The sequence below is a fragment of the Macrotis lagotis genome, chromosome 5, assembly GCF_037893015.1.
Source record: "Macrotis lagotis isolate mMagLag1 chromosome 5, bilby.v1.9.chrom.fasta, whole genome shotgun sequence".
In the NCBI taxonomy this organism is placed as follows: domain Eukaryota; kingdom Metazoa; phylum Chordata; class Mammalia; order Peramelemorphia; family Peramelidae; genus Macrotis; species Macrotis lagotis.
In genome coordinates, this window is record NC_133662.1 from 273,686,106 (window position 1) to 273,713,042 (window position 26,937).

The 26,937-nt window shown below is 38.5% G+C and overlaps 1 long non-coding RNA gene across 5 annotated transcripts in view; it reads left to right on the forward strand.

Moving 5' to 3' along the window:
• Nucleotides 1-26,937, forward strand: part of LOC141489197 (uncharacterized) — a 148,028-nt gene that overhangs the window by 53,328 nt on the left and 67,763 nt on the right. For 3 of the 5 annotated variants that reach the window (XR_012468932.1, XR_012468933.1, XR_012468934.1), the window contains 12 exons: nucleotides 1,251-2,645; nucleotides 3,433-3,566; nucleotides 6,330-6,478; nucleotides 7,679-7,785; nucleotides 9,732-9,899; nucleotides 11,811-12,097; nucleotides 12,274-12,455; nucleotides 13,969-14,035; nucleotides 15,762-17,216; nucleotides 19,329-19,469; nucleotides 21,125-21,301; nucleotides 23,174-24,568. This is a non-coding gene — a long non-coding RNA (uncharacterized LOC141489197). Of the gene's footprint in view, nucleotides 1-1,250; nucleotides 2,646-3,432; nucleotides 3,567-6,329; nucleotides 6,479-7,678; nucleotides 7,786-9,731; nucleotides 9,900-11,810; nucleotides 12,098-12,273; nucleotides 12,456-13,968; nucleotides 14,036-15,761; nucleotides 17,217-19,328; nucleotides 19,470-21,124; nucleotides 21,302-21,514; nucleotides 21,630-23,173; nucleotides 24,569-26,937 lie in introns of those variants that run through there. The other 2 variants (XR_012468936.1, XR_012468935.1) reach the window with 2 other exon arrangements.

The following is a 26,937-nucleotide window of genomic DNA, read 5'->3' on the forward strand; positions in this document are numbered from 1 at the left end:
AACAATACCACTACTGGGTCTATACCCTGAAGAGATGAGGAAAAAGGGTAAAAACATTACTTGTACAAAAATATTTTTAGCAGCCCTGTTTGTGGTGGCAAAGAATTGGAAATCAAGTAAATGTCCTTCAATTGGGGAATGGTTTAGCAAACTGTGGTATATGTATGTCATGGAACACTATTGTTCTATTAGAAACTGGGAGGAATGAGATTTCAGGGAAGCCTGAAGGGATTTGCATGAACTGGTGCTGAGTGAGATGAGCAGAACCAGAAAAACACTGTACACCCTAACAGCAACATGGGAGTGATGTTCAACCTTGAAGGACTCACTCATTCCATCAGTGCAACATCAGGAGCAATTTTGGGCTGTCTGCAAAGGAGAGTGCCATCTGTATCCAGATAAGGAGCTGTGGAGTTTGAACAAACTTCAAGGACTATTCCCTTTAATTTAGGAAAAAAACAGGTATCTTATTGTCTGATCTTGTTACCTCTTAGACGTCTCATCTCCTCTTTAAGGATATGATTTCTCTCTCATCACACCCAATTTGGATCAAGGTACAACATGGGAACAAAGTAAAGACTGAGAGATTGCTTTCTGTGGGGGTGGGGTGGGGGGAGAGAAGTAAGATTGGGGGGAAAATTGCAAAACTCAAAGTCTTTAATAAAAATAAATTTTAAAAAAGTGATCTAGCACATTTTAAAATATTTAAATAGATTGTAATGATAATCTCATCTGAAAATTGTTTATATTTCTTGATCATTGATCAACTGGGAAATAGCTCTAATGTTTTATAAATTTGACTCAGTTCTCAATATCTGAGAAATGAAGTCTTTATCAGAAAAATTTGTTTCAATTTTTTCCACAGTTATTGCTAGCTGTATTTCCTTCCATCCTGTTCCCCTTCCCCATTTATTCTATTTTATCTGACTTTTCACCATTTATATTTACAGAGGTAACTATTGAAAAAGGGAAAGAGTCACTGGAGTAAAATTGAAAAGAAATCAAGGAGGTCCATGAGGTTGTACTATTAAATGGTTAGGTGAAAGAGCCTTTGACATTGAATCTTCAGTGAAGGAGTGAGGGGAGGAGGTAACAGTTATTTTTATGTGGTTAGATAGGTTGCCATTTGGATGAGGGTTTGGCAGATAGTGAACCTAATAGCCAAAAGAAGAATAATGAAAATAGGCAATCTGCAATGAATAAAGTGTTATGAAATAAAAAAAACTAAAAAATTATTCCTTTCCTTTCAGAGGATGGGCTGTCTCAGGATGAACAGTTGATTTGTCCTCACAAGAAACCTTTTAAGTTAAGGAAAGATAATCACTTGTCTGTCTTATGTCACTGGGTTGTCAGTTATTGGTTGGGCTAAAGGAACACTGAGGGCTCTTTGAATTCTGTTGATGACATCTTGGTTTCCTTGGTTACCAAGTTTCTCAAAGAAGAAGATGGGTCTGTTCAGGTCTTTCACTCTAATCGGAAGGGGAGAAATGGTTTTGTGATTGAACCCAATATACCATTATCAGAGACTTTAGAAGCTTTCAAGTCTTTACTCTCCCACTCTCTTTACCTTAGTCTACGAACCTTTTGGTTTCAAAGGAACATAAAATGAAGAGATGGAGGCTGGGCCTTTGGTATTCACTAGACTACAGTTCCCACCAGGCCACTATTATGGTTCATTAGTATTGAACTCGGAACTGTCCTGGAGAAGCCCACAAGTGAGTTTTGGAGAAGCAGAAATAGGGAAAGTACTGTATTTTCTCTGGGAGAAAAAATGGTGATGGGTCAGCATTAGAAGAAAGGCAGAATGGGAGAAATAAGGAATGTAGTAGAATGAGCTGAGGGAACCAGAGTAGGTTTATTAGAGATGAATGGAGAGTGTCAAATTGAAATATGTAAAAGGAACAATGGGGAAGTGAAGGGACAAAGAGACCTGATGCCCTGAGAACTGAGGTACCAAGTGATGCCATCCAATGAATTTCTGGGAGGAGTATTTTCTTTTCAGAGTTCAATACTGGAGGAGACTCATTTTGATAACCCAAGACTATAGGCTCTTCAATGTACCCTCTTCCTTCCAATTATTTTCCCTCTCTCTGTACTCCAGGCACAAATTATGAAATGCTGTAAAAATGGGCAACCTGCAAGGAGTAGAAGTATATGAAGTAAAAAAAAAAAAAGAGACTCAACAATTATTCCTTTCCTGGAGAAGGATGGGTTTCCTCAAGATTAATAATTGATTCCTGCCCACCTGACAACTTTAAGATAAGGGGAGATGAGATGATGACTTATGTGAATTGTAGGGCTTGTAGTTTTCAGGTATTGGTTGGGCCAAATGAACACTGAGGTCTCTTTGAATTTGTCATTCTATGTTATCTTGGTATCTTATGTCACCACAGGGTTTGTTGAGGTCATTTGCTGACAAAAAGGGAGACATGGTCTCCTGTTGGAACCCTTTATAACAAGTCAGAGATTTTATATCCTTTGAGTCTCTTTTCTTCTAATCCCTATAACTTAGTCTTTGCTACTCTTCTTTGTTTCCGAGGTAAATACAAAGCAAGATGGACGTTGAGTTTCTGTCTTTCACTGGGCTGCAACCTGATGATCTGAGAACTGAAGTAGCAGTGGATCACACATCCAATGCATTACTGGTAGGAGGATTTTCTTTTCAAAACTCAACACTGGAGAAGACTATGTTTTCTATCCCAACAATATAAGACTCTTCAGTGCTCCCTCTTTCTTCCAATTCTTTTTCCCACCTTATCTTATTCAGTCACAAAGTATGAAATGCTGTAGCCAAATTATTTCTATCAAAATTAAGTTCAAATGTATTAAGTCACATCAGCTCCTTTCCTAGACCCCTGCTTTAGGTATGGGCTTCATTATTTACACATTTATTTTGTTGTGTGCTTTTTTGTTCATCACTTTTCTTTCCCCAAGATATGTAGATATAATTTTTATTATTTTTATGATGATTTTTTCAAATTACATGGAAAGTAAAATTTTAAAAAATATTTCATAAGATTTTTCAATCCTACTTTCCTCCCTCCCTCCCTTCCCTTTTATTCTAATTTTGTGAAAATAATATAAATTATACATAAATGATTAATTTATGTTATGGAAGAAGAATCAAAATATAAGGGAAGATAACTCCATGAGAGCAAAAATACTATAAAAAATACAACAATTTTTAAATTTTGTTGGTAGTATGCATCTTTCTCTGGATGTGGATGACATCACAAGTCTCTTAGAATTGACTTTGCTCACTACATTCCTGGGAAGAGTTTAGTTTATCCTAGTTGATATTCACAGTATTGCTATTGCTGTGTACAATGTTGTCCTGTTTCTGCTTGCTTCATTCAGCATCAGGCCTGCATCCGTGTCCTTTTATCTCATTCTTTTATACCTTGTATTTGGCATGTTTTTCCTACCTCACAGATTCACTGAGATGAAGACTGAACCTTTCCACCCAAGATGTTGGGGGTACATATTAATCCCTGAATGGTCACCCTTGGTGATCAGGAGAGAGATGAGAGTTGTCCTGTGGATTCTATTTTAGAGTCAAAAGCAAGGTATGTTAGAGTGTTATTTTTCTTGGATAAAAATGGGCATGTGGGAAGATCTGAAACAAGGTTATTGAAAGAAAAAGATGTGAAGACAATAGAAGAGCCAAATCAAAAACAATCACAGAATTACAGAGGAAAGATGACCACTACTAGGCCAGGATCCAATAGAGGTGTTAAAAACAAAAAGGAAAAGAACCTATTTGTACAAAATTATTTGTAGCAGTTTTTGTAGAGGTGGCTAATATTTGGTTCTTAAAGGCATGCCCATGAATTGGGGGAATGGCTGAATAAAAAGCGGCATTTGAATGTAATAGAATATTATGGTATTAGAAATGACATGCGGAAGGTGATTTAAGGAAAACCTAGAGACATTTAAAGTGAAGGAAATTTGTGTGAGCAAAACCAGGTCAACATTGCGATCATGAAGAGCAATAACATATGATGATTAACTGGAAGTGACTTACCCAGTTTTTGCCTGACTTTCCATTTTTTTTTAACCTACTACTTAGGGTTTCCCATTTCCAAATTTGTGAGGTTGAATTTGCATGGCTTATTAGTCTACTAAATTCCTTTAGCAAAGTCTTATCTCAGTCTTCCTTCATAGATAGCACTTATATTTTCCCAGGAAGTTACTAATTTCTCCTGCTTCCCATTCAGTTCTGCCATAATGTTGAATTGTCCCTTATTATTTTGTAGCACAGGGCATGTTCACATTCCAGTTAATACCATGGCTATGGAATGGAAAGGTTTGGTTCTGAATCTTATGTGTTCCAAGGGGACCAGATGGACTTATAGTCTACTTTCTCTGTGTCCCATAATACAGTGATGTCAAGTTTTCCAGTTATGACAAATGAGGGAAGGGAAGCAGTGGGATTCTGAGTATAGGAGGATTTAAGCCCAAGAGTTCCTAAGAGAGAGTGCAATGAACCAGGAGGTGAGGGGCTGTACTTTGAAGAGATCTCGGTTTGTTGTCACCTTTGGTAGGGAGAGGTTCAAAGAGATAGATACGTGAGAGAGAATACCTCTGGATGAGGAAGCAACCCAAGAAGCCATGGTTTTCAGGGCTAGTTTGTAATATCTATGGCTATCCTGAGGAAGATCTAGATGGTTTAAAGGGTTTCAAACTCAGCATGAGTTAACAAGATAGGACAGGCCCCAAAATTAATGATATTGATGGGGCTTGGTTTAGGAGCATAATTTCTGGAATAAGGTATTGTGCATGCTCAGGTCCCAGTGGATAGAACTCTGGGCTTAGACAAAGAACTCCTAAATACAGATTGAGATACTGAGTGACCCTGTGCAACTGACTAAAATGCGACTGGCAGCAAATTTTTCCACTGTAAAATGAATCATCAAAGCCCCACTTTCACATAGTGTGCCACATAGCAACTTATAGAAATGCTTATTCACTTCCATGTTCCTTTGCCCCTTGTTATTCCAGCCCCTTCCATGTTATTGGGTTGAGATTTTAGATGAATATTTAGAGAGAATGTAGAAATGGTAAAGACTAACAGAAGGAGGAAAATTGAAAAGAAATCGAGGAGGTCCATGAGGCTGTTCTATTTATTGGTTAGGTGAAAGAGTCTTTGACATTGAATCTTGAGTGAAGAAGTCAGGAGAAGAGCTGACAATTTTTTTATGTGGTTAGATAGGTTGTCATTTGGAAGAGGGTTTGGCAGAGTTTAAACCAATAGATGAAAGAGGAACAATAAAATAGGCAACCTGCAAAGAGTAAAAGGTTATGAAATAAAAAATAAACTCAAAAATTATTGCTTTCCTTTAGAAGGATAGGCTGCCTCAGGATAGAATAGTTGATTCCTCCTCACAAGAAAACTAAGTTAATCATTAGTCTATTATTTCACTTGGTTGTCAGTTATTGTTTGGACTAAGGGCTCTTTGAATTCTAACTGTTTATGATGTCTTGGTTTCCTTGGTCACCAACTTTCTCAAACAAGAAGATGAGCCTGTTCAGGTCTGTCTTTCTAAACTGAAGCGGAGACATGGTCTCCTGCTTGAACCCAATAGAACATTATCAGAAACTTTAGAAATTTCCAAATCTTTACCCTTCCAATCTCTTTACCTTAGTCTTTGTTCCTCTTCTTTGTTTCAAAGGAACACAAAATGCAAGATGGAGGTTGGCCTTTTGCCATTCACTCGGCTAGATTTCTCATCAGTCTACTGTTATGGTTCATCAGAATTGAACTGGGTTTTGTGCTGAGGCTCACAAGTCATTTTTGGAGAAGTAGAATTGTGGAGATTACAATGCTTTCTCTGGGAGGAAAAAAGTGGAGATGGGTCAACATTAGAAGAAAGAAAGGGAGAAATAGGGAATGTAGTAAAATGAGGTGAGGGAAACAGAGTGGGTTTATTAGAGGTGAGAGTGTCAAATTCAAACATGTAAAAGGGAACAATGGGGAAGAGAAGGGACAAAGAGACCTGATGCCCTGAGGAACTGAAGTACTAGGTGATTCCCATCCAATGAATTGCTGTTAGGATTATTTTCTTTTAAAAACTGAATACTGGGGGCAGCTAGGTGGCACAGTGGATAGAGCACCGGCCCTGTAGTCAGGAGTACCTGGGTTGAAATTCAGCCTCAGACACTTAATAATTATCTAGCTGTGTGGCCACTTAACTCCATTGCCTTGCGACCCCCCCCCCAAAAAAAAAAAAACCAGTACTGGAGCAGACTAATTTTTGTAGTTTAAGAGTATAAGAATTTTCAAAGAATCCTCTTTCTTCCAATTATTTTTCCCACTCTCTCCACTCCAGGCATAAACCGTGAATTTCTGTAAAAATCAGCAGCCTTCAAAGAGGAGATGAAAATGAGCTTAAAAGAAGCAGACCCCAAAATCATTCTTTTCCTGGAGGAGGATGGGTTGCCTCAGGATGAATAGTTGATTCCTCTTCACTGAACTAAGGTGAAATAAGTTTGTCTTGTAGGACTAGGTTTGTAGTTGTTGCTTGGACTAAAGGATCATTAGATCTCCTCAAGTTTTTAATTCTATGATGTGTTGGTATTCTATGTCACAATGGTGCTGTTGAAGTCCTTTGATGTCATCTGATGGGGAGATATGCTCTCCTATTGCAACCCTGTATAACATATTGGAGATTTTATACCATTTTGAGTCTTTTTTCTTTCATTCCCTTTAACCTAGTCTTTGGTACTCTTCTTTGATTCAGAAGTATATACAGTGAGAGAAGGTATTTGATCTTCTGCCCTTCACTGGGCTGAAACCTGATGACCTGAGAACTGAAGGACAAGCAGATCACAAAACCAATGAATTGCTGATAGGATGATTTTTTTCAATGTTCATCATTGGAGGAGACTAAGTTTTATTTCTGAACAGTATAAGGCTCTTCAGTCTAATTACATACAATGGAAAATTTTAATTATCATTTTTTAAGATTTTTGAGTCCACAATTTTCTTCCTTCCCTCCCTTCTCTTTTATTCTCCTTTACAGCAAATATATATTATATATGAATAATTACTGTAAAATTATTCCCCAAAATGTTATATTATGAAAGAAGAATCAGAAGAAAATGGAAGATAACACCATGACAGGAAAAAATAATATAAAACATATAACAAGTTTTAAATTGTGTTGGTAGTATGCTTTGATCTGCAGGGAGATTCCATCTTTCTCTGGATGTGGATGGCATCACAAGTCTTTTAGAACTGATTTTGATACCTTCATTCCTGAAAAGAGCCAACTATATATTAGTTGATCATCATACAATGTTGGAGTAGAAGGATATAAATTAAAAAAAAAAGAACCTCAAATATTATTCCTTTTCTTGAGAAGGATGGGCTTCCTCAGGATAAATAATTGATTCCTGTCCACCTGACAACTTTAAACTAAGGTGACCTCAACACCCATCTGAATTGTAGGACTCAGTTTTCAGGCTAAAAGAACACTGAGGTCTCTTTGAATTTGTCATTCTATGCTATCTTGGCATTTTATGTCACTATAGGGTTTGTTGAGGCCATTTGCTGCCAATGGGGAGACATACTCTACTGTTGGAACCTATATAACAAATCAGAGATTGTTTATCCTTTTGAGTCGTTTTTCTTCTAATCCCTTTAATTTAGTCTTTGCTTCTCTTTTTTGTTTCAAAGCTAGCATATAAAGCAAGATGGACTTTGAGCTTCTTTCCTTCACTGGGCTGCAGCCTGATGATCTGAGAACTGAAGGACCAGTGGATCACACATCCAATGCAATGCTGGTAGGAGATTTTCTTCTCAAAACTCAACACTGGAGGAGACTGTGTTTTATATCCCAACAGTATAAGACTGTCCAGTGTTTTCTCTTTCTTCCAATTCTTTTTCCCCCACTTCATCTTATTCAATCACAAAGTAAGAAATGCTGTAGCCAAATTATTTCTAACTAAATTAAGTTCAAATGTATTAAGTCACATCAGCTCCTTTTCTAGGCCCCTGTTTTAGGGATGGGTTTCATTATTTACACATTTATTTTTTTGTGTTCTTGTTTGTTAATAACTTTATTTTTCCATGTATATGTAGATATAGTTTTTAACATTTTTTCTATCATGATTTTTTCCAATTACATGAAAAGTAAAATTTTGAAAAAACCATTTTGTAAGATTTTTGAATCCTACTTTTTCCCCTCCCTTCCTTGCCTTTTACTCTACTTTAGAGTAAATAATATAAATAATTTATGTTAAGAAAGAAGACTCAGAATATAAGGGAAGAGAACACCATGAGAGGGAAAATAATGTAAAACATACGACAAGTTTTAAATTGTGAAGCTAATATGCTTTGCATGGAGATCCCATCTTTCTCTGGATGTGGATGGCATCACAAGTCAGTTAGAATTGACTTTGCTCACTGCATTCCTGAGAAGAGTTTACTTTAACCTAGTTGATATTCACAGTATTGCTATTGCTGTGTACAATGTTGTCCTATTTCTGCTCACTTCATTCAGCATCAGGCCTGCATCAGTGGCCTTTTATCTCATTCATTCATACCTTGCATTTGGCATGTTTTTCAACCTCAAGGCTTCACTGAGATGAAGACTGAACCTTTCCACCTCAGATGCTATGGGTACATATCAATCCCTGAACCCTTGGTGATCAGGAGAGAGATGAGACTTGTCCTCAGGATGCTGTTCTTTTTCTTGGAGAAAATTGAGATGTGGCAAGATTTGAAACAGGTTATTGAAAGAAAAAGATGTGAAGATAGAAGAGCCTAATCAAAAACAATTGCAGAATTATAGAGGAAAGATGACCACTACTAGGTCAGGATCCAATAGAGGTGTTAAAAAAGGAAAAGAACCTATTTGTACAAAAATATTCCTAGCAGTTCTTGCAGTGGTGCCTAATAGTTGTTTTTTAAAGGCATGCCCATCATTTGAGGGATGGCTGAATAAAGAGTGGCATATGAATGTAATAGAATATTATGGAACTAAAAATGACATGCAGAAGGTGATTTGAGGAAACTGGAGAGATTTGAAATCATGGACATTTGATTGAGAAGAAGCAGGGGAACATTGTAATCTGTAAGAGCAATTTTGTATGATGATTAACTGGAAGTGACTTACCTCGTTTTTGACAGTCTTACCAATTTTTATATGTTGATTAGGGTTTCCCATTTTCGGGTCTTTGTGAGGTAGAATTTACATAGCTTATTAGTCTACCAAGATGCTTCATTCAATATAGTCTTACCTTATCCTTCTGTCATAGGATGTCTGTTTACCCCACAAGTTACTATTATCTCATGCTTCCCATTCAGTTCTGCCAAACTATGTAGGAACTTGCTCCTTTATTATTCAGTGGCATAGGGTAGGGTCACATTCTGTTAGACCAAGCATTTGGAATTGAAACATTTGGGTCTGAATCTTGTGTGTTCTAAGGGGACCAGACAGGCTTGTAGTATACTTTCTATTTATCCCATGATCCATCGATGTCAAGTTTTCCAATTATGATAAATGAGGAAAGGGAAGCTGTGATTTCTTGAGTAGAGTGTTATATAATGCCAAGACCTCCTAAGACAGAGCATTGAACTGCCCTCCATATCTTTGTGACCTCCATATATAAATATATATATATATATATATTTATAAAATTTATATAAATTTTTATAAACCCAGGAGTTTAAGATCCTTCAGTGAACCTTCTTTTTTCCAATTATTTTCCCACTCTCTCTACTCCAGGCACAAAGTCAGAATGGCTGCAAAAATGGGCAACCTGCAAGGAGTAGAAGAATATGAAGTAAGAAAAAAAGACTCAAATTTATTACTTTCTGGAGGAGGATGGTCTCCCTCAGGATGAATAGTTGCTTCCTCTCCACATCAAAGATATGGAGGTCAGTTTGTGAACAGGTAAGTCAAACTTTGCCACTTACATGAAGTAAGTAGTTTTACAAGGCACATCCTTGAAGGAAGAGGGTAATAAAAAGGGAAATTCTTAGAATGATGAAGAGTTTGAGGGGAAACATCTAGCATTTCTCTCTTTCCCTGTGGCCAGATTGAGCCTTGTGGGAGCCAAGGGCAGAGCTAAAGAGGGAAGAAATCATGCTAATATAAGTTCCTGAGAAATTAACTGAGTGGATTAAGTGGAGTTACCTGTACTGTGTAGACTTATTAGGAGAACACCATGCAGGGGGAATGTGGAATCTATAGGAAAATATCTCTTTCGAATAACAACCACTGAGTAGTTGGATCTGTCCCAATTGGGACCTGGCTGTCATATCAGATGAACCACACAATTCCTTACTTCCTAGCTAGCTTCCTGTCTCCCCCCCTTCTTTCATGTTCTTACTCCTTTCCTTTTCTTCATCCTTTTCTTCTTCCTCCCCTCTCTTCCTTTCCACTCCCCTCCCTTCCCTTCTCCCCTCCCCTCCTGAGGAGGAAGGGAGGTTGGTCTCTCTGCTCAGCCCTGACTCTCTTTAATGAATTTCTTGTATGTCATGAAACTCCTTTCTCTTGTTTCTCTTTCTTTCTAGTCTTTTTTTCTCTCCCCCTTCCCCATTTGTCTCCTAACGGATAAATCTCACAGTATCTGAGCATTGGCTTGTGCTTGTGGAAGGTCTTCATGGTTTGGGAAGAATCTCTTGAGGTAGTAACAAGGCTAAGAGGAAAACATCATAGAATTGCTGGTATACTAAGGGAAAAGTGGTTCCTCAGTCTGAGTTCTTGTATTTCAGTGAGCTCCTAGAGTGTTAGTGTCTCCCTCATACTAATGTCGATATTGTGTGATATTTAGTGATATTTTACAGGTAATGATAGCACTAGCAACAACTATAAGAATAACTAGCTCTGGCATTGTTTCTACACGGTGCCAGTTAGTGGTCTCCGAACTTTACAGATAGCTCTTTTAACCTTTTTCTGTGGAAGATATGTGCTTCTATGACTCCCATTTTACAGTTCTGGAAACTGAGATAAACGGCACTTAAGTGATTTTCCTAGGAAAATCACATAGCCAGTTCATGTCTTAAGTCAAATTTGAACTCATGTCTTCCTGAATCCAGTTGCCTCCTTTCTATGAGGAATGACTAGTTATACAATGTTTGATTTCTTTCCACCTCATGATTTTGAATGAGAAAGCTGATTTTTTAGCACAAATAAATTGAAAGCTTTTCAAAGGGCACCTGAAGGAGCTAAACAATGAAACTTTTCCTTCAAATGTGTATATGCCTTTCCATGAGAAAGACAAACTTTCTACATTATATATACATGTAAATGCAGCCATGTTTAGATGAATGTCTATTTGCACATCTATTTCTGCATGCACAATATACAGTATGCCTGTGCACATGCATACCGACTTGTGTGTATATATATAGCCATATTTACATGCCTATTCATATGTATATTCACCCACAATCCTTCTGGGATCCAAGATATTCTCAACAGAATTGCAGCTCCAAGTAGATAAGACAAGGCTTTAGGGCTTGACAGCACTATTCTTTCAATGAACTTAGGGTTAGATTGTCGCCTTGGGTTAGAGTGAGGTGAGTACTTGGAGCCATTGCCAGCTCCTAGGGGCCTATGAGGGATGAGAATGGATCTGAGGACTTTGAAATGGTTTAGTTTAAAAAGTCTATTTCAGGGGCGGCTAGGTGGCATAGTGGATAAAGCACCGGCATTGGAGTCAGGAGGACCTGGGTTCAAATCTGGTCTCAGACACTTAATAATTACCTAGCTGTGTGGCCTTGGGCAAGCCACTTAACCCTAGTTGCCTTACAAAAAACCTAAAAAAAAATAAAAAAAAGTCTATTTCTCACATTCTAGGTAAAGTGCCCAGGGGAATTACATTACAAGAAGAGGAAGAAAAAGAAGAAAATAGAATGAGATTGGGCAGAAGAGGAGATTGTGGCTACTCTGCTGAGCCTTCAGCACTACAGAAGCAGCCACCCCTCCATCCCTGAAAGACCCTACTGAAGAGAGATACTCATAGCATCGACCTGTGTCTAGCTGAAAAACAATTGAGGTCTTAACTCCTCCACTGGATATTGATTCTGATGTTGAGCCTGGGACCATTTTCACTTGTGCCTGCTTCTTGAGTCATGTGATCCCAGGTAGGCACCAATGATCTAGGGCTCTCTGCTTGCTTTTACAAACTTTACCCAACTGATGTATATGTGTGTGTGTGTGTGTGTGTGTGTGTGTGTGTGTGTGTGTGTGTACAACTCTATAAACTAGGAAGATATAACATCCGTCATATACAATTGATGTGTATAACATTATAAACTAGAAAAAGATTTAACATCCTCCACATTTGTGATCCAAAGTCTGGAGGAAGAAAGTCCCAAGAAAGCTGCTGAGGATGGCAACTCATGGACAGGATGTTGTGCTTGATAGCCTTCAGCAGCTTCTCTTCAACATGAGAAATTCCAGGAGCATCAGAAGGTTCAAGAGGACCAGGAAGTATAAAAGGTACTGGAGGTATTCTTTATCACAGACTATAATTATATGATGAATTGAGTTAGCTGAGAGAATGCAATGGAGTTGAACTATCCCATCCAGTCCCATGCCAGGGAGATAAGGTCTCCTTCCTAGTCCCCTTTCATCATAACCAGAGTGCTCAGGACTATGCTTTTCGACTCTTGCAAAGATTTGTCAGTGTTGATGGTGAGAGGCGATGGAGCCTCTGACAAAACTTGCACCCTCTTTGATGTGTGAAGAAACTATGAATTCCTACTACTGAGTGAGCATCTCATCATCTGGGATCCAGGAACAGACATATCCTTATTCCCCTTCAAGTAGTCTTAGAATATCTCCAGATCCTGTGAGGGATACATGGATCCTCTGCTCTCATACATCCAAGTCTGAAAGGCTATCCCCTTCTCCTTTTGTAGAGTCAATACCCTTAGCAATGCAATAAATCATGGGGCTTTTTTCCCTCTTGACTATTTTCCTAAGGCTTCTTTTTGCCTTTCTAAATAGCTGTACAAAAAAGTGAGCGAATAATGAAACAGTCCCCTCTCTGGCCTCAGATTGCTTATATTTGTTCCTAGAGTACAGAATTATGAGTAGCAAGTATAAAAGGACAATTTAGGTTTTCTCAGGAAAATGTCTTGTTCATTAAAGTCATTCAAAAGGTAATGGACAACTTTCTGACCAGGTGAGATAACCCTTCTCTTAGGAATTCTTCAAAGCAAAGGTTGACTATCCACTTGTGAAGTATGGGTTAGAAGAAATATTTTTGTTAGTTTTGGGTTGGACTAGAGGACCACTGAGGTATATTTTAACTCTGAATCCATGATTTTGTTATTCTCTCTTAATGTGAGTAGGCCCAACCTTCTTTAAGTCACAGGCAGTGGCTCTCAAAAACTCTGGGCTCTCATTTGAACCATCTTTCATCATTGGATTCTCATTGGCATCTCAGGAGTAGGCTGAAATATTCTACATCACAGTTATTTTTGAATGTTATTTTACTTTATGGGTCTAATTACATTCAAAAGATAGTCTTCAACATTCACATCTTTTTGTAACCTTTTGAGTTCCATATTTTTCTTCCTCCCCTCCTTTCCCTCCCACCCCAACAGAATAGCAAAATCTAAGATAGGTAATACATGTGCAGTGTTTGTCATATTTCCATATTAGTCAGGTTGTGAAAGAAGAGTCATAACCTAAAGGACAGATAATCCATGAAATAAAAAAATCCATAAAATAAGTTTTAGAAATGTGAAAATAATTACGTTTGATCTGCATTCAGACTCTGTCTTTCTCTGGAGTTGTATGGCATTTTCCACCCAAAGTGTTTTAGAATTGACTTTGATTACTGCACTCCTGAGAAGAGCTCAATTTTTCATAGCTGATCATCACCCAGTGTTGCTATTGCTGTGTACAAAGTGGTCCTGGTTCTTCTCATTTCACTCAGCATCACTTCTACATCAGAGTTCTTTGTTCTCAATCATTTATCATTTATATTTCTTACTCCTTTCAGATTCAAAGATGCACTGAGATAAAGAACCAGATCTTGGCTGAGGACTGGGAGGACAGTGTGGACCAAGGTAAGGAGAACTATGAGACCTTAAGAGTGTAGGAAGTTTTACGATTCCCATCCTTGAGAGAAGAGGATAACAAATTAGAAATTCTGACTTTGAGGGAAAACATCTAGAGGTTCTTTCCCCATGGCCAGTTTGAGCCTTGGAGGAGCCAAGGGCAGATACAAAATGAGGGAAGAGATAATACATATATTAAGTTGCTGAGAAAAGAGAGATTTAAGTGGATATACCTGTATTGTGCAGATGCATTTGTATTGTGCTTAAAAATTTTCAAAATACCTTCTAATAAAATCACTGTCACTGGAGGAGTTTTATATCCCAATGGGGACCCAATTGCCCTTTCAAATGGACTACTCAGTTCCTTCCTTACTATCTTCCGTTCTTTATTCCTCCTTTCCTTTTTCCTCTCCTCTCCTCTGCTCACCCTTCTGCACCCTTCCCACCTGAAGAGGAAGGGAAAGTGGTCTCTCTGCAGAGCCTTGACATCTTTAAATATAGTTCATTTACCTGTCATGGAACAACCCACTCCCTAGTCTGTCTGTCTCTTTCTTTCTAGTCTCTGTTTCTCACACTACCCCCTCCTCATTTGTATACTAAGGGTGGAATTAGTTTCACAGAATTTTAGCATTGGCTTTGGGACTGTGGAAGTTCTTTTTGTTTGGGAAGAGCACTCCTGAGGTAGTAATAAGGCTAACAAGAAATAATCCCTGGATTACCAGGATATTAAGGGAAAATTGCTCCTCAATCCTGAGTTCTCAGATTACTGGGAACTCTGGGAGTGTCAGTGACTCCCTCATTCTCATGTCTGTCTTGTGTGGCATTAAAGGATATTTTTCATGTAATGTTAGCACTAGTAGTAATAACAATAGGAATGACTAGCTTTAGTATTGCTACTACTCTGTGCCAGCCATTGGTCTCAGAGCTTTACAGATATAGCTTTTGATCTTTTCCCCCTGGAAGATGTGTGCTATTATGACTCCCATTTAACAACTGGGGAAACTTAGACAAATGGCATTGAAGTGATTTGCCTAGGGAAATCTCATAACCAGTCCCTTTCTGAAGCTGGATTTGAACTCATGTCTTACATGTGAGCCATCTAGCTGCCTCTTCTTTGGGCATGTACATCTGCCCAAGAATGACTAGCTACACAACGGTTTTCTGAGCATTTCCTGGTTGTGATGAAGGAAGATGGCTTTTTATCTGATTGAAATTGAAAGTTTTCAAAGGGCAACTAAAGAAGTTAATTAATGAAACGTCTCATTGAAATGGAACCAGAGCTGCCCATGAAAAAGAAATACTTTTAGTAAAAACGTGCACATGTGTATGTATGCATCTAAATGCATCCATGTCTAGAAATTCATGCCCATCTATGCATGGCATCTATTTCCTGTGTACAATGTATACACATGAACAAGGAAACTCACGTGTATATATGAACACACTGCCACACCTTACCATATGCAGCTATATTCACATATAGTCCTTTTTGGGTCCAAGATATTCTCAACCAAATTGCATTTCAAGATAAATAAAACAAAGCCTCAGAGCTTTATAACACCATCCTGCCTATAAATTTAAGGCAGATTGTAGTTTTGGGTTTGAGGGAGGTTGTTCCTTGGAACCACTGCCAGTTCAGGAAGAGCCAAAGGGGAGAAGGCTTGGTAGAGGGACGAGAACTGATCTGAAGACAAAACAATGATTTATTTTTACAATCTATTTTCTTCAATTTAAGGTAAAGAGACCAAGGCAATAGTCCACAATGAAGAAGAAGAAGAAAAGGAAGACAGCATGAGACACGGCAAAAGAGGAGATCCTGGCTACTCTGCTGACCCCTTTCCCCTACAGAAGAAGACAACTAGTCAACCCTAAGTGAGACCCTATTGATCTTTAGTGAGGAGATGAGAGATTTCAAGACATATTCTGATGAGCATGGGACCCTCATTCAATTATGACTTCCTCTCTTGGGACTGATCCCAGACAGGAACCTTTACTTATAAAAAACTCACACAATTGGTGTGTACAACCTCTACATCTGTGGATACAAAACCTGGAGGAAGAGTTCCAAGAAAGTACCCATGGATGGAAACTCATGACCAGGATGTTGTGCTTGTCTGGTTCAACACATTCAGGAGTATTAGCTTCTTCCCCTTCAGCAGAAGAATTTGCAGATATATCAGAAGGTCAAGGAAGATCAGGAAATACAAAAAAGGGATTGTAGATGCTCTACATCTGGCAGAATTCAGGGTTGAGGAGCAACTTTCCATTAATCTGCCAGCAATCCAGTGATACTGGCATCTTGTTAGCCTTTTTACCACCTCAGGAGAGCTCTTCCCAAAGCATAAAGACCTTCTACAATCCCAAGTCAATGCTCAGATTCTGTGAGTTTAACTGACTGAATAAATGAGAGAACACAATGGGAAATGAGCTAGCCCTTCTGGGCCAGTGTCAGGAAGGTATGGCCTCCTTCATTGTCTCTCTTCACAGCTATATTAGTCTTGAAGAAGATAGGTGGAGATTCTGAAACAACAAAAGGATTCAAACTCTCTTTGAAGATGTGTGAAGAATCCATGAATTCCCACCATTAGGTGGATCCCCAACCTCGAGACCTGTATTTATTCCCCATCCCTAGTCATAAAACACCTGAAATTCCACCTAGAGACCTGGGATCTTCTGTTCTCATTCCCCTGGGTCAAAGGGAAATCCCCACCCCCTTCTGTAAGGGAAGTAGAACCCATTCCAGTCAAGGCAAGCTGTCTTATGGCTTAAAGCCTTGGGGGTCCTTTTATCCCTGGGTCATTTCCCTAGGTTTCTTTTGTCTTTGTGAAAGAACTTTATCAGAGAAGGTGAAAGAGCAGCTGAACCAAGGGACTGAAGCCAAAGTCAGAAGTGGGAGACAAGGAAGAGTCCCACCTTTTCATGTCGAGGGGACCTGTACTTGCCAGTCCCATGGGAAAAGTGGAAGGAATTTGGGCAGTGGCCATTTTGGGGCAGTGGGAGGCAGTGCCTCATGGGCATGACAGCTAGATTCATATGCCTGGTGGGCATTATGCAGCACTTGCCCCATTTCCTGCTTGGACTACCAACCTGGAAGGACCAAACACTGGCATAGATCAGTGGGGAGCAGACCTGGGGAGAAGGGTGTGATGACATCACCAGAATTCATGCTCAGCTCTGGAATCTAAGAGGGGTGAGTTAACAATCCAAGTATGATTTAGTCACAGTTGTTTCTCACGTCTGTCTGCCCCTTCGCAGATGTGCATAAAGCACACAGGTTGTGTACCTTTTGCTATTTACCTCTCCACACATGAGCCTTGCTCACCCTGGGAATATAAAGTGGAAAGAAACATGATGGTGTTTTGTTTCAAGGGTACATAGAATGAAAGATGGAGGTGGAGCTTTTCCCCTTCACTAGCCTGGAATGCCCATCAGTCCACCATTTTGGTTGAATAATGAGTTGGGAATTGTGCTGAGGCCGAAAAGTGAGTTTTGGCAAATCAGAAATGGGGAGATTACAAAAAAATTGTTCAGCAGTAGAAGGCAAAAGGGGAGAAATAAGAAATGCAGTAGAGTGAGTTGAAGGAACCAGGGTAGGTGTGTTAGAGATGAAAGGGACATAGATCTGAGACCCAAAGGACCAGTGGATCACATAGTCAATGAATTGCTGGAAGGAGGATTTTCTTTTCAAGGCTCAACAAGGGAGGAAACTAAGTTTTATCCCAATAGCACAAGACTCTTCAGTGCACCCTCTTTGTTCCAGTTAGTTTTCGCTACTTTTATTCTTTACTCACAAACTATGAACTGCCCTAGCCAAATTTTTTCTGCCTAGCTTAAGTTCCAATGTAGTTTAGACCCCTGTTTTAGGGATAGGCTACATTTATTTCCACATTTATTTTTTTGTTTTCTTATGTTCATTCATTAGTTTTCCAGCTATTTGTAGAGATAATTTTTAACATTTATCTTTGCAGAATTTTTTCCAATTACAATCAGAGAAAAATTTTAATTGTTAATTTTTATTTTTATTGAATTTTACAATTTTAACCTATTTTTGCTTCCCACCCCTACCCCCACAGAAGGCAGTCTGACAGTCTTTACATTGCTTCTATCCTAGGTAGTGATCAAAATTTAATGTGTTGAGAGAGAAATCTTATCCTATAGGAAAAAAATAAAATATAAGAGACAGTAAAATTACATAATAAGAGAAATCTTTTGAAAAAATTCAAGGTAATTGTCTTTAATCTTTGTTTAAACTCCACAGTTCTTTCTTTGGACATAGATGGTATTCTCCATTCTCCATCACAGATACCCTAAAATTGTCCCTGATTGTTGCACTGATGGAATGAGCGAGTCCATTAAGAGTGATCATCACCCCTATGTTGCCGTTATGGCATATGAGGTTGTTCTGGTTCTGCTTGTGTTCTCTCAGCATCATTTCATGCAAATCTTCCAGGCTTCTCTGAATTCGCCTCCCTACTGATTTCCTATAGAACAAGAGTGCTCCATAGCATACATATACCACAATTTGTTCAGCCATTTCCCAACTGATGGACATTCACTTGATTTCCAATTCTTTGCAACCACAAACAGGGCTGGATGAATATTTTTGTACAAGTGATGATTTTACACTTTTTCATGATCTCTTCAGGGTAAAACAGTGGTATTGCTGGATAAAAGGGTATGCACATTTTTATTGACCTTTTTGTGTAAGTCCAAATTGCTCTCCAGAAAGGTTGGTGAGTTCACATCTCCACCAACAATGTATTAGTGTCCCAGATTTCCCAAGTCCCTTCCAATATTCAACAGTGTCGTTTCTTGTCATATTGGCCAGTCTGAGTGGTGCAAGGTGGTACCTCAGAGATGCCTTAATTTGTATTTCTCTAATAAACAATGATTTAGAGCAGAAAAATTTTAATAATTTTTGTAAGATTTTTGAGTCTCACAGTTTTCACACTCTTCCTGCCCTCTCACTTGCCCTTTCTAGCAAATCCTATAAGTTATACATTTATGCTAGACCTATTTTCAAATAAGTTAACACCAGAAGAAGAAGAAAAAACATCAAACATTAAACATGTTTTAAATTTTGAATATAGTACGCTTACATCTGTGTACAGACTCCATTTTGCTCTGGATGTAAATGGCATTTTCCATCATAAAGAAATTTTAGAATTAACTTAGATGTCTCCATTACTGAGTAAAATTATGTTTATCATAGTTGATTATTCACAGTGTTGTCCTGTTTCTGCTCACTTCAGTCAGCATCAGGCCTGAATCATTCATACTTTGTATATGCTATGTTTTTCAGTCTCAAGGATTCACTGAGATGAAGAGTCAACCTTTCCACCTAAGATGCTGGGAGAACATGTCAGTCCTTTATTGGGTACTTTGGTGATCAGGAGTGAGATGACAGTGGTCCTGAGGTTGCCATTTGAGAGAACAAAGCATGGTATGATAGTGTTACTTTTTTGAGATCAAAATGGAGAAGTGGGAAGATTTTATCTAAGGTTTATTGAAAGAGTATTGAAAGAAGTGGATGTGAAGAGAGTAGAAGAGCTGAATAAAAAGCAATCGCAGCATTACAGAGGATAGATGACCACTACTAAGTCAGTATCCAATAGATATTAAAACAAAAAGAAAAGAACCTATTTGTATAAAAATATTTCTAGCTATTGTTGTAGTGGGGGCTAAGATTAGGAAATGGAGTTCATGCTCATCAGTTGGGGAATGGCTGAAGAAAGTGTGGTACATGAATGCAATAGAATATTATGCTGTTAGAAATGACATGTAGAAGATTATTTCAGGAAAACCTGGAGAGACTTAAACCAATACAAATTGGAGTGAACAGAACCAGGAGAACATTGTAAATAGTAACAGCAATATTATGATGATTAACTGGGAATGCCTTATCTAGTTACAGCAATACAAAGTCCTATCTGCAATTTAAGATTTCTTTTTTTTTTCAAGTTTTGTTGAGGACATAGGTTATTTTTCTAAGCCCCTTCTACCTAGTCTTACCACCTACTAACTTTATAGCACTTACCTGTACCCCAAATCTTCCTGTTTCCCCCTTAGCTCAGTCTCAGACTACTAAATAGCTCTTTTCCTATTTAGTAGCATTGGGTTTGGTTACATTCCAAGTTCAAGTCAGTAAGATCACAGCTTTCGAATCAAAAGATTTAGGTCTGAATTTCATGTGATCTAAGAGGAATTGCATAATTTCTCTAAGGCACAGCTTCTTTATCCCACACTGGGCTTGATCAGATCAGATGGACTTGTAGGATCCTTTCTAGACATCCCACAATTCAGCGATGTCAAGTTTCCCAATGATGAGAAGTGAGGGAAGGGAAGTAGTGAGTTCCTGAGTAGAGTGGGATTTAAGACCAAGACTTCCTGAAAGAGAGCATTGACCCATGAGGTGGGGGGCTGGAGGGAGAGAAGGAACTAGGTCTCTAGGTGGGAGAGCCCCTGGTTTGTTGGTAATTTTGGTAGGGAGAGGTATAAATAGTTAGATACTTGAGAGAAAATAGCTCTGAGTGGGGAAGAAACCCAAGAAGAATGTTTTCAGGGCTAGTTCATATGAGAGGCATAGATATGACAACCCCCAAAATTAATGAATGGTATTGATGGAACTTGCTTTAATTTCCAGAATTAGCAGTTGTGAATTCTGAAGAGCAGTGGATAGAGCCCTGCTTTGCAGAATGCCTTTGTACAGATTCAGATACTGTGTGACCTCAACCCTGCTTTCCTGTTTTCTACATTGAAAAAAATGAGTCATCAAAGGCCCAATTTCACATATTTTAGAGATGCTAATGTTAAAAAACCCATGTCTGTCACTTAGGATCTTATAGAAATGCTTATTCCCTTCCATCCTCCTTTGCCTTTTGTTGTTTATGCCTCATATATTATTGGGTTAAGTTTTTTGAAGAATATTTATAGAGAATATGGAGAGGTTATAGATTCTCTGGAGGAGAGAAATCAAAATAATAAAGAATTCCATGAGGATGTACTATTTAAGAGTTTAAGTGAATGCACCACCAATTTTGAATCTAGAATGGAGAAGTCAGAAAAACATGTGACAATAATTTTAATGTGCTTTGCTAGGTTGGCATGTGGAAGAGGGTTTGGCAGAGTTTGGACCCATTGGACAAAATAGGAACAATAAAATGGGCAACCTAAAAACAAAGAATATGAAGTAAAAAAAATTCTCAGAAATTATACCTTTCCTACTGCTTCAGGATGAATTGACTCCTCCTCCTCATTTGAAAACTTTAAGCTAAGGTGAGATAACCACTTGTTTGTATTATTGGACATTGTTTTCAGGTATTGGTTGGAATAAAGGAACACTCATGTATCTTGCAATGTCACCATAGGGACTGTTGAGGCCTTTTACTCTCATCTGAACAGGAGACATAGATCAGAGACTTTACATGCTTCTGAGTCTTTATTCTCCTATTTCCTTCAAATTATTCTTTTCTACTCTTTGTTTCAAAGGTACATACAATGAAAGATGGAAGATGAGCTTGTGCCCTTTACTAGGCTGGAATTCCCACTGGTCCATCATTAGGCTTCATCATCACTGAACTAGGAGCTATGCTGAGACCCAAAAGTGAGTTTTGGAAAAGCAGAAATGGACAAATCACTGTGCTTTCTCTGGGAGAAATAAATGGAGATTGGTCAGCATTAGAAGAAGGGTAGAAGGGGAGAAATAAGGAAGGCCATAGAACAAGCTGAAGGAACTAGAGTGGGTGTATTAGAGATGAGAGTGTCAGATTGAAGTATATGAAAGGGACCAATGGGGAAGAGAAGGTATATAGAGACATGATGACCTGAGAAAAGCATGACTAGCTGATGACTTCCAATGATTGCTGGTAGGGGGATTTTCTTTTGAAAGCTCACCACAGGAGGACCAATTTTTATAGCCCATCAGTAAATGACTCTTCAGTGAATTCTCTTTCTTCAAATTATTTTTTCCACCTTATTTTCTCTAGGAACAAATGATGAACTGCTCTAACCAAATTAACTCTATCTACCTTCAATTCAAATGGAGTGAGTTATATCAGTTCCTTTGCTTTGCCCTTGTTTTAGGGATGAGCTACATTTATTTATACTTTTATTTTTTGTGTATTTACTTGTTTGTTCATTCCTTTGTTTTTCCAAGTATATGTAGAGATAATTTTCAACATTTATTTTTTAAATAATTTTCCAATTACATGCAAAGAAAACTTTTATTGGGAGCTCCTGGATTGTCAGTGACTCATTCATACTAAAGTCTATATTGTGCAGTATTAAAGGATATTTTGCATGTAATGATTACACTAGCAGCAACTATAACAATGCCAGTTATTGGTCTCAGAGCTTTATAGTTATCTCATTTTATCTTGCTCCCTGGAAGATATGTGCTTCTATGCCTCCCATTTTACAGATGGGGAAGCTGAAGCAAATGGCAGTCAAGTAAGTGTCTTGCCTAGGCAAATCCCATAGTCAGGTCCTGTCTGAAGCTGGATGATGTCTTCCTGACTCTAGCTGTCTCCTCTCTGAGAGGAATGACTAGTTATACAAAGTTTGATTTCTTACCATTTCATGATTCTGATGACAAATCCTGGAGTTTTTGCACAAATGAATGAAAGATATTGCAAGAGTTCCTATAGGAGCCAAGTAAATAAATTTGCTTTTGAAATATGTACATGCCATTCTATGAGAAATAGTTCAATGAAAACATATGTGTGGGTATGTATAGATCTAGATGCTGCCATATTTAGTGGCACCTCTATCTATGCATGTCCAACATTTGTTCATGCACAGCAGACAGGTGTTTGCACACACGCATGCGCATACATACACGTGTGAAAACATCTATACATGCCCTCACCCATTCTTATATATCTAGATTCACACACAAATGTTTTGGGGTCCAAAATCTTCTCAACAGAATTGCATCTCAAAGTAAATAGGGCAAGGCTTTAGAGCTTCAGAACACACTCCTTCCAATGAGCTCCAGGTAGATTGTAGCCCTGGCTTAGAGGGAGGTAATGGCTTGAAACCACTGCCAGTTCACTGGGGCCTATGGAGAGGAGACTTTGTAGAGGGATCAGAATTGATCTGTAGACTTTGAAGTGGTTCATTTTTATAATCTATTTTTTCATTTTCTAGATGAAGCGACCAAGGGAATAGATTACAAGAAGAAGAGGAGGAGGAGGAGGAAGAGGAAGAAGACAAAGGAAATAATTTGGGACAGGACAAAGGAGAGGTCAAAGGACAGATCAAAGGACAAGATGAGGGACATTTTGAGGGACAGTTTGAAGGACAGGATGACGGACATGTCGAGGGACAGTTTTGAGGGACAGGATGAGGGCTTGGTCGAGGGACAGTTTGAGGGACAGTTTGAGGGACAGGATGAGGGACAGTTTGAGGGACAGGTTGAGGGACAGTTTGAGGGACAGGTCTAGGGACAGTTTGAGGGAGAGGTCGAGGGACAGTTTGAGGGACAGGATGAGGGACAGTTTGAGGGACAGGTCGAGGGACAGTTTGAGGGACAGGTCTAGGGACAGTTTGAGGGACAGGTCTAGGGACAGTTTGAGGGAGAGGTCGAGGGACAGTTTGAGGGACAGGATGAGGGACAGTTTGAGGGACAGGTCTAGGGACAGTTTGAGGGACAGTTTGAGGGACAGTTTGAGGGACAGGTTGAGGGACAGTTTTGAGGGACAGTTTGAGGGACAGGATGAGGGACAGGATGAGGGACAGTTTTGAGGGACAGGTCTAGGGACAGTTTGAGGGACAGGTCTAGGGACAGTTTGAGGGACAGGTCGAGGGACAGTTTTGAGGGACAGGTCTAGGGACAGTTTGAGGGACAGGTCTAGGGACAGTTTGAGGGACAGTTTGAGGGAGAGGTTGAGGGACAGGTTGAGGGACAGGTCGAGAGACAGTTTTGAGGGACAGGTCTAGGGACAGTTTGAGGGACAGTTTGAGGGATAGTTTTAGGGGACAGGTCGAGGGACAGTTTTGAGGGACAGTTTGAGGGACAGGATGAGGGCCAGTTTGAGGGCCAGTTTTGAGGGACAGGGTGAGGGACAGTTTTGAGGGACAGGATGAGGGGCCAGGTTGAGGTACAGAACAAAGAGACAGGGCAGAGGAGGAGATCCTAGCTACTCTGCTAACCCTTCTTAACTACAGAAGCATCCATCTAGCCAACCCTAATACAGAGACCCTCCTGAAGAGAGATCCTAGCAGCATTGATCTGGGAGCAAGCTGTGTAGCTTAAAAGCAAATGAGGGACCTGGTTCCTCCTCTGCATATTGATCCTTGGTGGGGGGGGAAGATGAAAGATCCTCAGAGATGAGTTTGAGGAACTTGAGTTTCATTGTGTATTCATCTGTAGAAATGACTAACACACAGGGCTCACATTGTCCCAGAAATATGTGGGGACGCTGTACTGGACATTCCATTTTAAATGCCATGAAACTGCTATTACTCTAGGTTTTTCCTAGGCATGTGCATGATACATAAAAGAGGGTCAATAAACATTCATTTTATGACTTGTATTTGAAACTTTGGCTCTTGTATTCAATTGAATAAAACTCATGAACATTAATAATAGGTCTGGACTTGGAAGAGCAAGATTCAGAAAGTGTTTCCAACATTTGTCAGCTAAGTGACTTGGGGTAGTAACCTTTCTAGACCTCACTTTGCTCATCTGTAAAATGAGAGAGGTTACTTTGCTGATCTCATGTTGATTGAAACGATGCTCCCTCATTGCCATGGTGTTGGACTTGGCATCTTTGTTGTATTTCACAAATCTAATGTTTATTTTGTTGATCTAGTTCTCAAAACCAGATATAAAAAAATTTTAAAACCCTTTTCTCTGTCCCTGGAAATTTGCAGTAAAAAAGCAAACTACACTGTAGTGATAAGTCTTAGGAGACAAGTTAAGTGCCTTTCTAAGTTCATGCCTTTGCTAAGTAAAAACATCCATCTGAACCCATTCTCCTCTGGCTCCAGACGCAGTACTCTCATCAATGAGGTCCCAGATTATTCTAAAGATGAAAGCATAGAAGGTGTTTTCCTCCTGAACTTATGTGACATGAACAGAAATCTTTTAAACACTTTTTATTTTTGTGACATCTATTGGCAATTAAGTACTGATAGAAATTATCATAGGGTCAAGAATTTTTTTCAAGGCTAATGTTCACCTGAGTAGTATAGAAATGTAAATAATGATTTTTATTTTCATAAGTAAAGGTATATCATCATCTATGTATTATCTGAAAACACCTGACAATTCTAGTAGCTGACATGATAAAATGCATGATACTTAATTCTCCTTGTCCCCCCCCACAGAGAGTTTTTATTCTGTGTAATTTTTAAATTTACATGTTTTTTCTTTTTTAAAATGTATTTATCCAGTGTTATATAGATAATTTTGAACATTCATTTTTGTGGTTTTCTCTCTCCTATTCTCTCCTTCCACTATGAGAGTAAGTAATCTGACAAATTTATATGATTTATACAATTGCATTACACATATTTTCACATTAGTCATATTGTGAATGAAGAATCAAAATAAAAGGAAAACTTGAAAAGGAAAAAGCAAATTAAAAGAGTGAAAATAATGTGATTTTATTTGTATCCAGTGTCTTTAAATCCACTTGGTCATGAGTTTTATTCATTTACTAGGTTCTATTGTTTTGCTTTATGAATCTGCCGGTTTTTTCATTGAATTTTAAAAATCTGACTTGGTTTATAAGTTTGATCTCTTTAACTTCTGGTGTCAGTAACCAGGTGATAGTCATGTTTCTTTATATGCTGACCACATAGTGCAGTGCTTGAAACAAGGCATGTGCTTAATGATTATTGAATAAATATGTGTATGATAAACAGAATTGAAAGTGTCACGTATATACATAGATGACCAAAATGTGATGATTTAGCTATATGTTTATAGTGTGGATATGAATAGTGTTTATTGACGATGAGTGTGTGTGATAAGGTATTACAGAATTAAATTCTATATCTAAATGTCTTTGTTGTTGCTTAGTCATTCAGTCATATCCAAGTTTTTGAGACCCCATGGGGTCATGCCAGTATTATCCATAGGTTTTTCTTTGCAAAGATAATGAAATGCATTTCCATTTCCATTCACTTTACATAGCTGTATTCATATGTGTAAATATAATCGTATTACATGTTTGCAGTGTTGATATAAATGAGTAAATGCTATGCATAGATAGTCTCAGTTGATTATTCATTTTTTGTATTGCATGAGATGTATACAATTGTCATCATTTTATAGACAGGCTAAGAAAAAAATCTTGCCTAGGGTCACAGCACAGAATGGATGAGGAAGACCTTTAAGAGTCCTTTCCTATTTTTCCAGAATGTTTGTAACTTAACCCTCTTCATGTTGCGTCTGATGTGATGGCATTGTCCTCCTTCCTGTTTCTTTATGACGCTTCCCATATCCCAACCTTTAAAATGTCTGCAATATCATCATTTTGTAGCTTGAATTTCTGCCTTCTCTGGCATCTTTAAAATCCCACCTTCTTCAAGAAGTTTTTATAGTCTCTCATTCAGGATGTTCTCTTCTATTTTATTATCTCCAAATTATTCTGTGTTTTGTACTTAATGTTTGGGTTGTATCCCTGCCATTAATTTTTGAGTTCCTTAAGGGAGGAGGCTATTTATTCATTTCTCTTTTTTCCAGTCCCCTGCCCTTAGAGCAGCGGTGCCAATGGACAATTGTCACTTAATGCTTACTGATCTTTTAAGTACAGTGTCAGATTGCCATTCTTTTCTCCTTCCAGTTCCCTTACTGTTTTTAAATTTGAACTATATTGAATTGAGAACTTTCCTGAGGTTAGAAGGTAGTAATGGAATCATTATCAGTGAAGAAAACAGACATATCTACCCAAACTATCTCC